The sequence below is a fragment of the Amphiura filiformis genome, unplaced genomic scaffold (assembly GCF_039555335.1).
Source record: "Amphiura filiformis unplaced genomic scaffold, Afil_fr2py scaffold_21, whole genome shotgun sequence".
NCBI lineage: Eukaryota > Metazoa > Echinodermata > Ophiuroidea > Amphilepidida > Amphiuridae > Amphiura > Amphiura filiformis.
Window position 1 is genome coordinate 2,640,933 of NW_027305485.1, and position 16,073 is coordinate 2,657,005.

Sequence of the window (16,073 nt, forward strand, 5' to 3'; positions counted from 1 at the left end):
AAAAATAACGGTTTTTGGTCCACTCCTTTTTCATTCAACGTAACAAAAAAAATTCTTGGGCAACAATTAATTTTTAAAAACTAGATAAAAATATCTAGGAGCCGCTTTTTTATTTTTTTTAAATTTTGACCAACTTCGAGAAATTTGCACCAAAAATGATCAAAAATGCTGAATTTTCAAAAAATCATAAAAAGGGCAACCAAACAATTTACTTTGGCCTCACTAAATTTTGATACTCCTACTTCTATTTTTGTTTCATTTCATTAGAAAAAGTTATTGAAATCTTTAAAAATATAGACCCAATTACAGCAAAAGTATACATATTTGGAAAGCTTATGTTCCAAGCAATGCAACTGTGCAAAATGGAAGTTGGTATTCAGGGTGTGTAAGAAAAATATAGTGTGATATCATGAAAAAACCTGGTTTTACTTGATAATTTATTGCATTTGCTATTTAGTACTTGTATGAATGAAACAACTCAAAAGAAATCTAATTTTGTTACAGGTTACACTATGAGCTTTAATAAATTGTATAGTTAGTTAGCTATGCAATGAGTAACTAAAGTGGTCATACAGGGTGTAAAATAATAAGTAAGTTCCTGCAATTACAGGCTCGAATAGCAACATTTGCACAGTATTTTTTGTGGGATAAAAATCTTGTGAATTGGACGATCTTTAGGGACCGTTCACAAACACTTGTAAGGGGGGCCTGATGCAAAAAAATTTCATCATGAAAATTTTTTGGGCCCCCCCTTTACAGACCTCAAAAATTTCAGGGGCCCCCCCCCTTAATTTTGACATGAAAATTATGGGTCAACCCCATAGAAAAGCATATAAACTAAAAATTTTCCAGGAAAATTTGTGGTAATTTTTTTCAGGGCCCCCCTTAGGAGGGTCAAAATTTTTCAGGCCCCCCCTTTTTTGCATCAGGTCCCCCCTTACAAGTGTTTGTGAACAGTGCCTTAGCTTGTTTTCTTTGTTGAAAGGGATTCAGTGCAGATTGTACTTCCATCATGTATTTAATATTCAATTTCCTGTAAATTTCATGAATACAGGTAACAGTATCATCAACGACAGGCATAATCATGGTCAACCAGAACCAGCATGATGACAGTACATTCTATCTCAGTTGAGCTGTTGAGAATGAACATCTGCAGGGACTTCTTGCTATACTTTAAATCATGGATGATGACTTCTGTTCAAAACAGAAGCAGAGAAAGAATACATGCAACAGGTAATTTATTTATTTATGTTTTTTTTTTTTTTGGGGGGGTTGTGAAGACAAGCATGACAGTGGCATATTTTCTGCTCAAGTTTGTCTGTAGCACTGTATGATGTGTCATGGAGTTACTGGAGGGAGGCCTGGGAATCACTCATTTGAACAGTAAACGGAATGAATGAATGAATCTTATCTCCTTAAAATAAACCAAATACAATGAAATTTAAGGCTGTGACCTATCGGGTAATGACGTATTCGGGTAACCGAGGTGAATTTCGGCGTGTAACCTGGTACCCGTATCAAACATATTTTTTTAAGTTATTTATTTTTTCGGCTTTGTAGTGTCCCTGGACCTAGAGCTAATTAAATGCTAGGATCATTCAATTTTCATGGCTGACTTATTAAAAAAAAATGTAGGCCTATGACATTTGAATAAATTTGTACTCATATGTTAATGATTTCAAAATTGATACAAATTCAATGAATGAATAAGTCAACAATGAATTATCCTAGCATTTAGCTCTAGGTCCAGGGCCACTACAAAACCCGAAAAAATAAATAACTTTTTTTTTTTTTAATTTGGGTAATCCGTAAATGGAATTTATATCCGGGTAGGGAAAAATTTCATGCCATTTTGAAGCTTAACTGTTGAAATATGGTGCAAAAATGGAATAAATTTGAGTAGTGCAAAGAAATGTGCACTTTGGGGGCTAAAATGGTCAAATATGAGGTTAATTTGATCAGAAACCCACATATAGGCATCAACATTGGGGGGATGATTGTATGGACCATTCCCCAGGCAAAATATTGGGGGGATTTATCCCCCTGGGATCTACGCCTAATCGCCTATGATATATGTTTTTATTTAATGACTTTTTGTTTATTCTTATCCTTGCATTGCAAGCAAATTAAAAAATATACGATTTTTACGGCGACAGTAGTACTACTTCCAACTTCCAAGCTCTTTCGTGCTCGATCTGATGATGTATACTAGTAGTTATTAGTTTGACAGGATGTACCTTTCTTAGGTTATAGCTGAGAAAGTCAAAGGTCACATTTTTGGTCTAAGGGGTCAAAAATATCAGAGTGCTCTGATTTGGACAAAAGGTGTATCAAAATGTTTGTTTTCATACAATTCAAAATAGGATTTAACAATTTAATGAATAAATCTAGGATGTTTCACTTTCCATGTGTTGCAATAGGTGCAGGTCAATAGGCCTCAATGGTACTTGACCTATTTTGAGAAGCTTGATGTGAATCAAAAAATACAGTACTTGGTCAACTTGTTTATGGTGTGTGCCAATGTTATACTGAAAATTTCAACACCTTTTGTAAATAGGTTATAATTCCCCTCTCTCTTTCTCTCTCTCTCACTGTTTTTCAGAGTCATAGATCCACCATGGATATCCACCTGAGTTCTGATTGATCAGCTCAAGAGAAAATTTCCCTGCTTGTGGTATTAGAGAGTGCATGTGATACATTGTTGTTTGCTGCATTCTTTTCAACATCAGCCAGGATGACTTAAAATGCAGGACCTTATGATTATGTCGGCCATCAATGACGTGGAAGCTTCTGATGCTGATGAAGTAGACCTGGTACCGGGACCTGGTCCAGTTCGCTGATGTGACTGACCCTCCATAGTAATAACCAATTGAACTACCCCGCCCCCAGGAACTGAGACATTGTTATCAGCCCTAAGCCCTCGAATTAAGGATCTGAAGGGGCACGGCAACTTTTGAGGGCAAGTTGATAATTGCCTTAGATGTTCACTGAAAAGGCAAGGCAGCACAGCACTTTGTAATATTTCAAGAGGGCATCGTGGCAACTGTTGAAAATTTGAGAAGGGCACCAAGGCAATTTCTCAAAAGTGAAGAAAACACACAAATATAGATAGATAATTTTATATAATGTAGAGGCAGGGCTGGGGCACCGACTGCCTTGGGTAAAGGACATATTTTGAGAGCCAGAAAGCCTTAACCCACAGTCACCTGCTTCCACAAAATGAGCACAAGTCACCAGAACACTAGAAGATCAGTGGCATAACTAGGGGTGGGGGATTTGAACCCTTGCCCCCCATGAGAAAGGTAAAGTAGGCCTACTTCTGAGAGTTAATTAACCTCATATTTGGTCATTTTAACCTAAACCCTAATTTTTGCGCGTTTCGCGTGCATTTATTCCACTTTTATACCACATGTCACCAGTTTAGCTTCAATATGCCAAAAATTTTCACGCGCATTTGTACCATAAACTTCTTTTGTCGCCAAAAGGTGCTGGACTGCTGGATTCACTATACTACGCCACTGTTGCGGGACACATTCACGGTTTTCTGGTTCTGAACCCTTGATATGTATAATTTCCCATGTATACATCTTGCAAAAGCTCACACAAAAATTAGGAGGGTGTAATTTCATTTCAATGTTGGTCATACAATAGTTTAAAAAAAATACCAATGTATTCCTCTCATCATGACCTAGTATTTCCTATTTAGTTATAGCAGGAAAATAGGAAAAGGACAATTTTGGCTCAGGGCTCTAAAAATTACATGGGTGACCTGGCAAATAGGTGAAAGCAGGGGGGGTTAGCCTGTTGGACCATGACCTATTGTGTGATGTTATCTACATGCCCAGTATCTATGTTACAAAACTATGCAAACTATCTTTACTTTGATGTATCTATTTATTTAATTTTTACAAACTTCAGACACATTTTATGTCTGTGTAGGGGTGGGTGTATGCGTGTCCATCACGCATGTGTGCAATATGACTTTCCACCTTTTACCTAGAACTCTCAAAAAAACTTTCAGTTTATTTCACCACTGCACAAGTGACCATACTGAATTTATGCAAAGTAGGCATTTCATAGACTTTTTAATTTTTTTATGTGAGCTAGCTTTTAGGGGATGGATGCATGTGAAATGGATTGGATTCTGTTGCAATTACTCCAGATTCCAGAAAAATACAACACTAATTTTTTTGAATTAAAGACAATATCTTTGCCAATTGAAACATAGCTAAATCCTAATCCAGAGGTGTAGCCAGGATTATTTATGGTCCCCAAACCCCAAATTTTTGTCCCCATTTATCAATTTTTGCTATAGTTTGGCTATTCCCCTGTTTTAATCCTTTAGTTAATTCTAACAATAACGTCAATTTTTTTTGTGGCAATTTGAGGGGAAATTAGCCCAAAACATGCAATTGTCCATATTTTCTGTCAATTTTAGTCACAAATTCTAAAGACATGGTGGAGTCTTAAGTATTCAAAATCTTTAATACAGACTAAGAGTGAGCTCATAATTAAAATATTTTAAGTTAATGTTGATTATTTGGTTATGGTAAAGAACAGAAAATCTGTTTTCTAAAAAATAGAATGCAATTAGTCTATGTACAAGTCTTTGGGCTTGATTGTCACAGCCTATGAAAAATGCCATAAACATGCATTATTTTGGCCCTTATTGCCAAAAAATTGACCAAAATATTAAAATTTGACTTTCATTAGAACTAAGTAAAGGATTAGGATTTAGGTATGTTTCATTTGGCAAAAAGGGCTACATTTTTCTAGAAAAAAAATGGAGTCTGTTAACCTAGGGGGTTATAATTTATAAGGGGGGTCCCAAATTTACAAAAAGTTGGTGTCAATAAAATTGCAACAATAGGTTTGAGTGGATCAACTAAATACTATAGGATTTTCAGATTGAATGATATATAGCAAAGGTGTATCTTGTTCATTTGATCAGATCATGGAAGTACTTACTTCCATGATCAGATATTGATTAATCAAAAGTTTTAGTGGTAAAACCTTTTTGAAACAGTATTGCTGTTTGATTAAAATTGATTGATTTATTGGGAAAGTCTATCCTGATCAATAATTTTTTTTACAACAAACTTTATATTTATTAAATAAAGAATTAATTTCCTGAACAATAACCTGGTTTTTGGTGTGAATTTATTTTGCCTCATCATACATGTACATAAGGGTATCAATAAAGCACCATTTCCCCATTTTCTTTTGCCAGCCATCACTATGAGGCTGAGGCTGGTCGACTGCAGATCCGTCGGAACACGCTTTTCAATATGGAATAAATGCTAACCTCATTGTGACATCATCCAAACAGCGAAGTTCATTTCCTATTGAAAAAGCGTTATCCAACGGATCTACAGTCGACCATTCTGCTACCCATGGCCAGAAAATTTATCCTAAGTTTGTTGCACAACAGATATTTATTATCGTATTTACCAAATTCCACAAACTTCTGGTCTGTGACGTAAACTTTGACATATGTGGGAATTTTCACACAATCTATTAAAGCTCATGTAGTGTGTGTGCTTTGACAGTTTTGAAATACCTTGGGATAGCGGCTTTTTTAAATTTGTGAGTTTTCTCGCAATGAACATAATTATTCGAGCATTTATTATTTACGTGGCATGTGTGTTAAGCGGGCGGGAAAAGCACAAATATTAATGTTCTGTAAAAATGTCCACTTTTACAGTATTTATGTGCCATGGGGAGGGCTAAATTGGGATGAGCAAGAAACAATTTCTGGCAGGAAAAAACTACTATATGTGGGAGGCTATACAACAGGCTGTATCAAAATGATTGATACACAAATATTTGTGATATTTGCAAAATAGAATTCTCTTGAAATGACAAAAGTTTATATATTGATCCACAATTGGGTTATTTTGTGTTGCAGTCTTGTACATACTTGTACTTGAAACTTGGGTAAATAATCATTTTGATACAGCCTTATACATAGGTATAGGCCTACATGGCTATACATAGTTATCAAAAAAACTACCAAATACAAACAAGCATAAGTAAATTTTGGGAGTTATTTTATTTATTACATACACAACATTTTGACTTCTGGATACACAATTGGAATTTAGAAGTTAGTTAAATCTTGTTAATGTATTGTTCTCGAGTTATAGGCAAAAAGGTCAAATTTTGAGGTCCACTGGTGTCCACAATTGAAAAATGCTCCTTTTTTTATCCAATACATTGTTTTGGATGTTTTGTTCTATAGGTATCAATAGGTCAATGGTCAAAATAGGTCAATATCAACATGCAGGGCTCAATTGATTTTGATCATCTGAGATAGGTCAACCTAAAATTATCCTTATGACGAGAAGAATACATTGACATGGTTTCTAACGAAATTTGACCAACTCAAACGCTCCTGTGAGATTTTGGCCCAATGGAGTAATATTCTAAGTCCAACATGCTCCAAGAGCATGTTTTGAATGCACACTGCTCCAGAAGCATATTATATGCTCCTGGAGCAGTGTCATTCAAAACATGCTGCTGGAGCATGTTGGACATGCTCCTTGAGCATTGTGCATTCAAAACATGCTCCTGGAGCATGTTGGACTTAGAATATTACTCCAGATTATTCATGCTCTTCCTAGTGATCCTGGAGCAGCTGCTCCTGGAGCATAATTTAGGGCCAAAATCTCAAAATTATGCTCCAAGAGCAGTTGCGAATAATCTGGAGTAATATTCTAAGTCCAACATGCTCCAAGAGCATGTTTTGAATGCACACTGCTCCAGGAGCATATATATGAGCATTGTGCATTCAAAACATGCTCCTGGAGCATGTTGGACTTAGAATATTACTCCAGATTATTCATGCTCCGTGCAGCTCTTTCTAGTGATCCTGGAGCAGCTGCTCCTGGAGCATAATTTAGGACCAAAATCTCTTTGAGATTTTGGCCTAACATTATGCTCCAAGAGAAGTTGCGAATAATCTGGAGTAATATTCTAAGTCCAACATGCTCCAAGAGCATGTTTTGAATGCACACTGCTCCAGGAGCATATATATGTTGGACATGCTCCTTGAGCATTGTGCATTCAAAACATGCTCCTGGAGCATGTTGGACTTAGAATATTACTCCAGATTATTCATGCTCGGAGCAGCTCTTCCTGGAGCATAATTGAGGACCAACATCTCACAGAAGCACAACTACTTGGATATTCTGTGACATTTGATGTTTTTTGCAAGCTTTTGGGAGATGGACGCATGTGAAATGGATTCTGTTGCATTTAGTAGTGGGTAATTTCATATTTAGACTGACCTATGATTACACAGTGTATAGTGCTATCTACTGAAGATAACGTATATACCACTGATTTACAGTGTATGGTGTTATCTACTGAAGATAACAGGCACACTGCTGATCATGCAGTGTAAACTACTATCAACTGAAGATAACAGATATACCACTGATTACATACCGTATAGTGCTATCTACTGAAGATAACAGACACACTGCTGATCGTGCAGTGTAAAGTGCTATCAACTGAAGATAACAGTGTACCGTATGGTGCTATCTACTGAAGATAACAGACACACTGCTGATCATGCAGTATGAAGTGCTATCAACTGAAGATAACAGATATACCACCGATTACAGTGTATAGTGCTATCTACTGAAGATAGCAGACACACTGTTGATCATGCAGTGTAAAGTACTATCTACTGAAGATATTAGATATTACAGTCATCTTAGGCTATTTAAATGCAGGCACTTAATTTAATGCCCCCGTGGCCAGATGGGTGCTGACATTACAGCTTGTAGACAGGGTCACATGGGCATTAAATTAAGTGCCTTAAATAGCCTAGGATGACGGAGAGTGCTGATCTACTGAAGATAGTAGACACACTGCTGATCATGCAGTGTAAAGTGCTAGCCACTGAAGGGTTATTAGTCAATAAATACAGCAACTTAGTTTTAATCCATAAACCTTACCCTAAATGTCACCCTTACCTGTAACCTAAGCCCTAACTCAGACTCTAAAATAGCAGTCAGTTGGTCACTTTTAGTTCCATTCCATGCATGTTTCAGAATTATCACCTACCAGCCCAGTCTAATTAAAAAATGACCCACCACTAAATGCACCAGAATCTATTACATATGCACCAATCTCCTAAAAGCTCACACAAAAATATCAAAAATTACAGAAAATCCAAGTGGAACATTGCCAAATTGGCATAAATCAAAAATGGCCACTTATACAGGGGTGACATTTCAAAGTTGGTCAAATCTTGTTAAAAAGCCGACGATACCAATTTATTCCCCTCGTCATAGGGATTGAGTATACAGCTCTTGAGTAATAGGGAAAAAGGTCAAATGTCAAAATTTGGGTACAGGAATAAAAAACAAACTCGGATTGCTATGCTTGCAAAAACATTTTAAACAAAGAAAAGTTTGTCATATCTCAGGTGGTTGTTACTTTGGTAACATGCAGTGGGGGTAAAATCATCAAATTTTGCTGAAATGTGCCCCTAAAAGTAGACAATTCCTTATTTTTGGGTTTTTAATGGGGGAACAAGGGGGCAAGAGTTCTGAATGGGGGAATTTCCCCCCAGGCTCCGCCACTGGGCTGAAGGAATAATTTGAAACCAGTTTCATTAAAATAAGAATATTTTTCAACTAGCTGCCTGTGGATCCTAAAATTTAACCTATCACCTTTTTGCCTATAACTCAAGAACTGTATGTTGGAGACAGGTCAAACTATACTTTTTCTGCATCCTTATATGTGAGGAGTATGGATATTATCCAGAGTAGAATAACTTTGAAATCTCACACATGCATAAGTGGCCATTTTGGATTCATGCAAAAATTAAGCATTGTTCCACTACTTTGACTTCTGGTGAATTTTATTGATTTATTCTTTTATGTTATGTTTTTCTGAAAAGAATGGATGATAAATAGAACTCGCCCAATTTGCAAAACCGCAATGCCCCTCAAATAGCGAGCGAGTTCTATTCGCAAACCGTGATACCCCTCTAATAGCAAGCATCTTAGATCATTGTATGAGAGTTATGAGGGCCTGCTTGGAAAGTCAGTGCTTGCCACTAAAGTAGTTTAAAGATTTCACAAATCAAATCAAACCGGTATAGGAGTCGAGCTCACAGCCTGTCTGTACTAGGTGGTTATATGAATTAGTGGTGGGTTATTCAGGTTAAGGGGGTACTACACCCATGTGCTAAATATTTGACTAATTTTGCATTTTTCTCAAAAAATAATAATACACTAGTAACAAAAGTTATGTATATTATTGGGGCAAGGAATCCAATTATTACACTGAAATTTCAGTGACTCAAGACAAACGGTTCAGTATAATATGATAGGAAATGAGGTACATCCTAGCGGTACCTTATTTCTAACTATAAATAACAAACCGCTTGTCTTGGGTCACTGAAATTCCAGTCTAGTAATTGGATTCCTTGCCCGTATAATATTCATAACTTTTGTTACCACTGTGTTATTAGTTTTTGAGAAAAATGCAAAAATAGACACAAATTTATCGAGGGGTGCAGTACCCCCTTAAGCCCTTATTTACCTTTGACTGGGCTACCTCTTCCACAACAGTTAAAAAAAACACAATACAGTGTCATTCATGTGAAGTCACAAATTTAGCACTCCAGTTCTTAAATATAGTCTGATAAAATGTCACTTTAATATATTACCAAAGATAATTCATTTCACCTCTTGATTTTTGCTGAATATATACTGGTACTTTACATTATACTTTAACATTGTTTGCCAAATGTGTAGATTGAATGACCAACAAGAAAATGTACGCTCTAGACAAAAAGCATATTTGTTTATGGCAGCTATCATTTCATGAGATACATTGTAGATTGATGTCCTGAGGTCCCTTTTTCAAATCATCATGCCCCTGTGAAACAAAAAAATAAGAAGAACATGATTATTAAAAAAGCTTAAATTATAAAACCATTTGATGTATGAGCAATACATGCAATGCATAGATGAAATCTACCAACATGAATTTCAACCAATGAATTTCTTGGATCTTGTATTCTATATCTACCTGTAGAAGTTTAAACTGGAGGTATGATTGGGAGGTAGGGTGCATCTATAGCCCCCCTATTTTTAAAATGTTAACCCTGATTTTTGTCCATAGCATAAATGTGTTCCACTATCAAAATAAATACCTCACACAAAATTTCGTCGAAATCGGACCTCGTCCTATGGGGCCACCGGCCATCAGAACATTTATGATAAGCTATACCACAATTTCATAAGGCAGCTATTTTGATTCATATACTTTGTGTGCTTTATTATAGCTGCTGTATTCTCAATACTGCTAAGTGCATCAATTTAAAGATATTTTAGACCATTTCCAAAGCATTTGCATATTTTTTTTGTAAATGGCAGTTATGTTTGCAGTCTTGATTGCTGTATCAATTAGTAATAGCTGCCTTACGTAAAAGAGTTTTACAATCCTAAAATGCTATTTTCAGCACTCGCTATTACATTCATTAAGAAGTTCAGTGCTTCTTGAGGAGTCTGGTTTTAATCATTAGTGTTAGATTTGCACTTTCCAAGATTTGGTTCATTCTTGTGGCTTAGTTCAAGAACTTGTAGTGTATTTTGGTAGTGCTTTTCCATTCTTGCTGCATCCAAAGAAGTCCGCGCTAATCTGTGCACTGCGTTCTGATAACATATTGATGGCTCCAATGTTGGCAAAGGATTCTTGATATGCTGAAGAATTTGACCATGTATCAACATCTTCAGTGAGAAAGTCAGTGTTTATTTACAGGATGTGGATAGTATGAGTCTTCATTGACCAAGTCTCCAAGAGATGTTGCAGCGGTGATGTTGGTTGGAAACTCAGGCTTTCCAAAGGATAATCCAATCCGCTTCTTAGGTGCTAAGATGTCTACTGCAGGTTTAACTGCAAGGAGTTTATCAGCGAGTACACATCGCTCATCTGTGGGCACTATATCACTAAACAGTGCAAGGGGCACCATCTCTCAAGTACCATACTGACATTCTGTCAAGTACCATAGGTGACGCTTCAAAGCTTTAATTGCACTTGAAGAAATGACTGGATTCACAGCCTCATACCCCGGGCCCGGGACCCCGGGCCTCATACATGAGCAACTTGTGAAACAGATTGAGGTCATGCCATGGGCATCAGCAGCTGAAGTGCAGGTCAATCACCACGAACTGTAGATCAGCAGAGTGGCGAAGATAACAAATTCTCTCACTTTGGGCACTTGATGGGTGGCTGTTATGGTACCTTGTGGCAGCTGTGAAATCTGGGCTTCAAGCAAACAGATCTTTACTGAGTAAAGTAGCTTTGCCATCCACCTGGCTTTGTGGAGAGCTCCAGCTTGCTTGAATTTAGCTGACAATTACTGCATCATCGCTTCCTAAGGTGTGGAATCCTTGATCAAGATCTTATTGGAAGGACTGATAAAAAGAAGTCCAATGATTTACACAACATGCAGTATTACTTTGCTCTGATTGTTATTTATATGTTTATTGTTGACCTTTGACCTTGTTTGGTTGACCTTTGACCTTTGTTGACATTGAACTCTGTTGACCTTTGACCCTCATCTGAATATCCAAGAAACAAATCCCACAGCAGAGTATTAAAGTTAAGTTTGATATGGCCCTCTTCTTTCCATTTACACATTACATGCATTTATAGGATATTAGTGTGTTTTTAGAGTGCAAAGTTCACTTTACTACACGTTTCAATGGACAAGCCCATTTTCGGACTTTAAGCCTGTGGTGGCCCCATAAGACAAACTCCAAATTCAATAAAATTTGGTAGGGATTAGTTTTGGGACAAGTGGAACATGTTAAGGCTATGGACAAAAATAATGCAAACTATGGGGGCTATAGATGCACCCTATTGGGAGGTCTATTTTTGGAGTCAGGGTACTGTGTCAGAACATTCAGCTAGAACAGATTTGAAAGCTGAAGTTGTCTGATGAGTAACGGGGGCAAGGTGGCGCAGCAGTACAGGTTCTACCTCAATAATCAGAGTTTTGCAAGTTTGAGCCCCAGCAGTGCCATCGTGTTGTGCCATTGTATTGAACAAGGCGCTTTACTTCACTTGCCTTTCTCTACCCAGGGGTGAAATGGGGAGCTGTTAGGAATATTGTCCATTTAGCGCCGTCCAAAGGTATGAGCATGCTTTAGGCATTGTATGGCAGCTGACACATTCTAACAACAGCGGAATAAATTTAAAGCCCTTTGATACATGTGAAAGGCGCTGTATAAATGGCAGCATTTATTAATGGTGGATGTAAGCAAGTTGTTCCACTCTTTTACTGAATGAAAGAATTGAACATTGTACAATTCGTATCCTCTGAACATTTTCCCCAATACTTGACTTGGCTATGAAACTGCTTAACCCTAACCGCCTCAGGGTTTTTTTGACAACGGGAAGGGAAAGAAGGAAGGAATAAAGAGAGAAAACAAAGAGAGAAGTTGTTTGCTCTGGGTGGGATTCAATTTATCCCAATTTTCAACAATTTGTTTTCTGTATTTAGTTTTGATGTTGACTGTAATCTACTTACCAATTTACAGCAACAGATCAATTGTATCTTCACAGACTCTTTATAGAGATAATTAATCCATTTCCACATTGATAAGCTAGGTCAACTGCAAACCAAACACACACAAACATAAAAGCATTTAATATAAAATATGACTAAGGGACCTATCGTTATTTACAGCAGGGGGGAATGGGCGTTTTGTTTTCCCGGGGTGCACCGCTCAGTCCGACACGCCGCTAGTCCGACAACACAAATTCCCTATACTTAGAGGTGCGTCAGTCCGAAAATGAAAAGCATGGCGCTAGTCCGAAAAAAAGCATGCGCTAGTCTGAAAATGAAAACCACTGCAACAGTCCGACACGCCGCTAGTCCGAATCTGAAAACACAATTTTCATTCCGACACGCCGCTAGTCCGAATCCGAAATACACTGCGCTAGTCCGAATTTGGAAAACACTTCTTCAGTCCGACACTGCGCTAGTCCGAAACTGAAAACCATGGCGCTAGTCCGAAACTGCAAAACCATGGCGCTAGTCCGAAACTGCAAAACCATGGCGCTAGTCCGAAACTGAAAACTACAGCGCTGAAAAACACTGCGCTAGTCCGAATCTGAGAAACACTGCGCTAGTCCGAATATCAGACTAGCGCAGTGTTTCCCCAATTCAAATTCCGACTAGCGCAGTGCTTTTCAAAATCGTTTTCAGTTTCGTACTAGCGCAGTGATTTTAGATTCGGCGCAGTCTCGGACTGAAAGAGTGTTTTCCAGATTCGGACTAGCGCAGTGTTTTTCATTTTCGGACTAGCAGCGTGTCGGACTGGCAAAGTGTATTTTAGATTCGGACTAGCGGCATGTCGGACTGGTGCAGTGCATTTCAGATTCGGACTAGCGGCGTGTCGGACTAGCGGCGTGCCGGACTAGCGGAGTGTTGGACTAGCGGAGTGTCGGACTAATGGCCTGTACCTGTTTTCCCGAATTTCTCCATTTAAAACTTAAAAATCCCCCCCCCTGGTTCAACAAAAATTTTGCATTCCCCCTCAAGAAACAAAAAAATTCGGGTTCCCCTCAAAATGCCCATCCCCCTGTCGTAAATAACGATCGCTCCCTAACATTTATAGACTAACATTGCCTATCCAATATTATGTCATAATGGATGGGCCTGGGGGATTGGCTGGCAAATATTTTGAATTTGAATCTAGCCAAAAGACAAAATCCAGATTAATTGTTGGTAAGTAAAATTGTTTTTTCCCCTAAAAAATGAAGTATTTTTGTAAGGACATCCCTGTTGTTTCTTAACCGGCACAAACATCTAAGCAGTAGAATCGTGTTTTTAGCTTGCGCACTTGTAGTACGCAAACCCATTATCATACGATCATCAAGGATCTACAAGTGTGCTGCTGTTGTCGGCGCATGCGCGCTGTCTTAAGCTGGTTTCATACTTGCCGCTTTGAAGATGACCGGTACCTTTTACAGTTTCATGCAATCATGATCCTTTGATTGCATGCGTGTAGTCATGGTAGTGTTAGTGTTAGGCCTATAATTTGGTTCATCAAGTTCGGTAGTGACCTAGGTGCTTATTTTGCTCGCCGCCCCAGACAAACAAGTACCTAGACCATGTAGACCAGTGACTTTGACAAGGACGCAAGCAAGCAGATTATGTTCGCATCTACAGAACATGTTGCATTTGACGCGAGCAATATGGCGCAACAATCACGCAAACGAGCGCGTCTTTCTCTCCAGACAATACATGAACGCTTATTTCTCCGTGTCCGACCACCCGACCAAAATCAGCTTGGATACGTGGCTTCACCTACTGCCATGGTTAAGTATGGGCACTCATAGGTCTAGGTGGTATGTCTATGCTTGCCGCAGTATCGAATCGCGTGCGTAAAGTTAAACGCCATGTACACGCACGCGCACAGCCGCGATTTGTCAGCACGCTTGCGGCACAACCGCGAAAGAGCATTGTATTGACATCACTACCAAACTTGAGGTGAACCAAATTATAACTTTTCAATAGAAGTAGTCATTGACATTGTGACGTCAACGCCGCCATCTTGTGGGTATGAGTACCTTGTTGCTGCTAAGATCACCGCGTTGACGCTTGACTGAAGAGGTGCGCAACGCGTTGCGACTACCGCGTAATCGAGGACGTAATGTCTATCGCATGGCATGCAGTACGGCAGGACCCACTGGATGGCGGATCCCGCGGAAAAGGCTATTGCTGTTGCCGATTGCTCAGACTATTTCGTTCTAATTTCCGGCAGAAACCTAATTAATAGCAGCAAGGTCAAGGACAATGTCAGGAATACGTGTAAGCTCATGAACATATTAAATGAATACATGAATAACGTCCATGTTAACATGTAACATCACGACATGAACATAAGCACATGTATGCAGTGCATCTCACTATTACATTTACAAACATGTAAGCTTACAAAATTAAACATTGGCCCGGGACCGGGCGGGACTCAGTCAGGCCGATCAGACAGTCACATTTCTCTCAGAATTCAGCCCCGTCTTCAGCTCACGACAGGCAACTGCAGACAACAAGGCTAGTGGAAAGGTTTGTGTACTCAAAGGAATGATCAATCATGATTTCCATCATACATCAGGCGACAGGAATGCACATCCGTATTAATTTACCATGGCATGACCCGGAAGTTTTTGCCTGGTTAAAAAAAAAAAAAAAAAAAAAATTGTAACAACTATCCGATGTCCTCAAAATTTACCCGCAAAAATCAGTTTCTAATTTCGCTTTTATCAACATTTGATTCCAAAAACAAGTATAATGTTTTAAATACCTTGTTTCTGCCGTGTGCCCGATTCTGCAGCAATAAAATATATCCATTTGTTATTATCTTTGTATTATCTTACTGGTGGTAATCTCATTCCAACATTATTGTCTTTGTATATGATTCAAAAAACCACCCAAGTCCAGAATTTAAATGAACCCCACGAAGTCCCTGAAATGCTAATCGTCATACCTAATACAGTTTAACTCACCCATTTGCACGTACAACTTACCATATTGACCAGGTAAATCTAACTGAAGGAATTAAAATGATACACAGGTTTTTTTCTCAAAATCACTTCCCGTGGACTTGGGTGGGTTTTGGATTCATGTATTCAATTGTATTCCTATTGATACAACTTTTACACAACATTTCCAGTAAATTCATCACACTATTCTAAAGTAATAATTATGACATTCTTATATAGTGTAATGATCATTGGTAATAATGAAATACCGAAATACCGACAAGATCAAACTACTCAAGGTTTACCGAAGCTCACTTATTTTATTAATCTACATGGTCTTCTCCTCCTTTGTACAACCACCACTAGTATTAATAAATTAACATCACACATAGCTGATTTCCCTGATATTATTATTTTTATTGTTATAAACGAGCCCGGTTAGCTCAGTCGGTAGAGCATCAGACTATTAAACTGATGGCCAAGGGTTCGAGTCCCTTACCGGGCGCGACTATTTTGTCATTCATAAAAAAGCTCTCCGCATTTCAATAAAAAAC

General features: G+C 38.2%; 1 long non-coding RNA gene and 1 other non-coding gene across 2 annotated transcripts; one reads left to right on the top strand and one right to left on the bottom strand.

Moving 5' to 3' along the window:
• Window positions 1-9,837: 9,837 nt before the first annotated feature.
• Window positions 9,838-15,170, bottom strand: LOC140143371 (uncharacterized). The gene is made up of 3 exons (XR_011857749.1): window positions 14,976-15,170; window positions 12,560-12,644; window positions 9,838-9,900 (listed from the first exon to the last, which is right to left on the bottom strand). It is a non-coding gene; the product is annotated as an uncharacterized lncRNA (long non-coding RNA).
• A 781-nt stretch (window positions 15,171-15,951) lies between these two features.
• Trnan-auu (transfer RNA asparagine (anticodon AUU)) lies at window positions 15,952-16,024 on the top strand. The gene has a single exon. It is a non-coding gene; the product is annotated as a tRNA-Asn (tRNA).
• The last annotated feature ends 49 nt before the right edge of the window (window positions 16,025-16,073 follow it).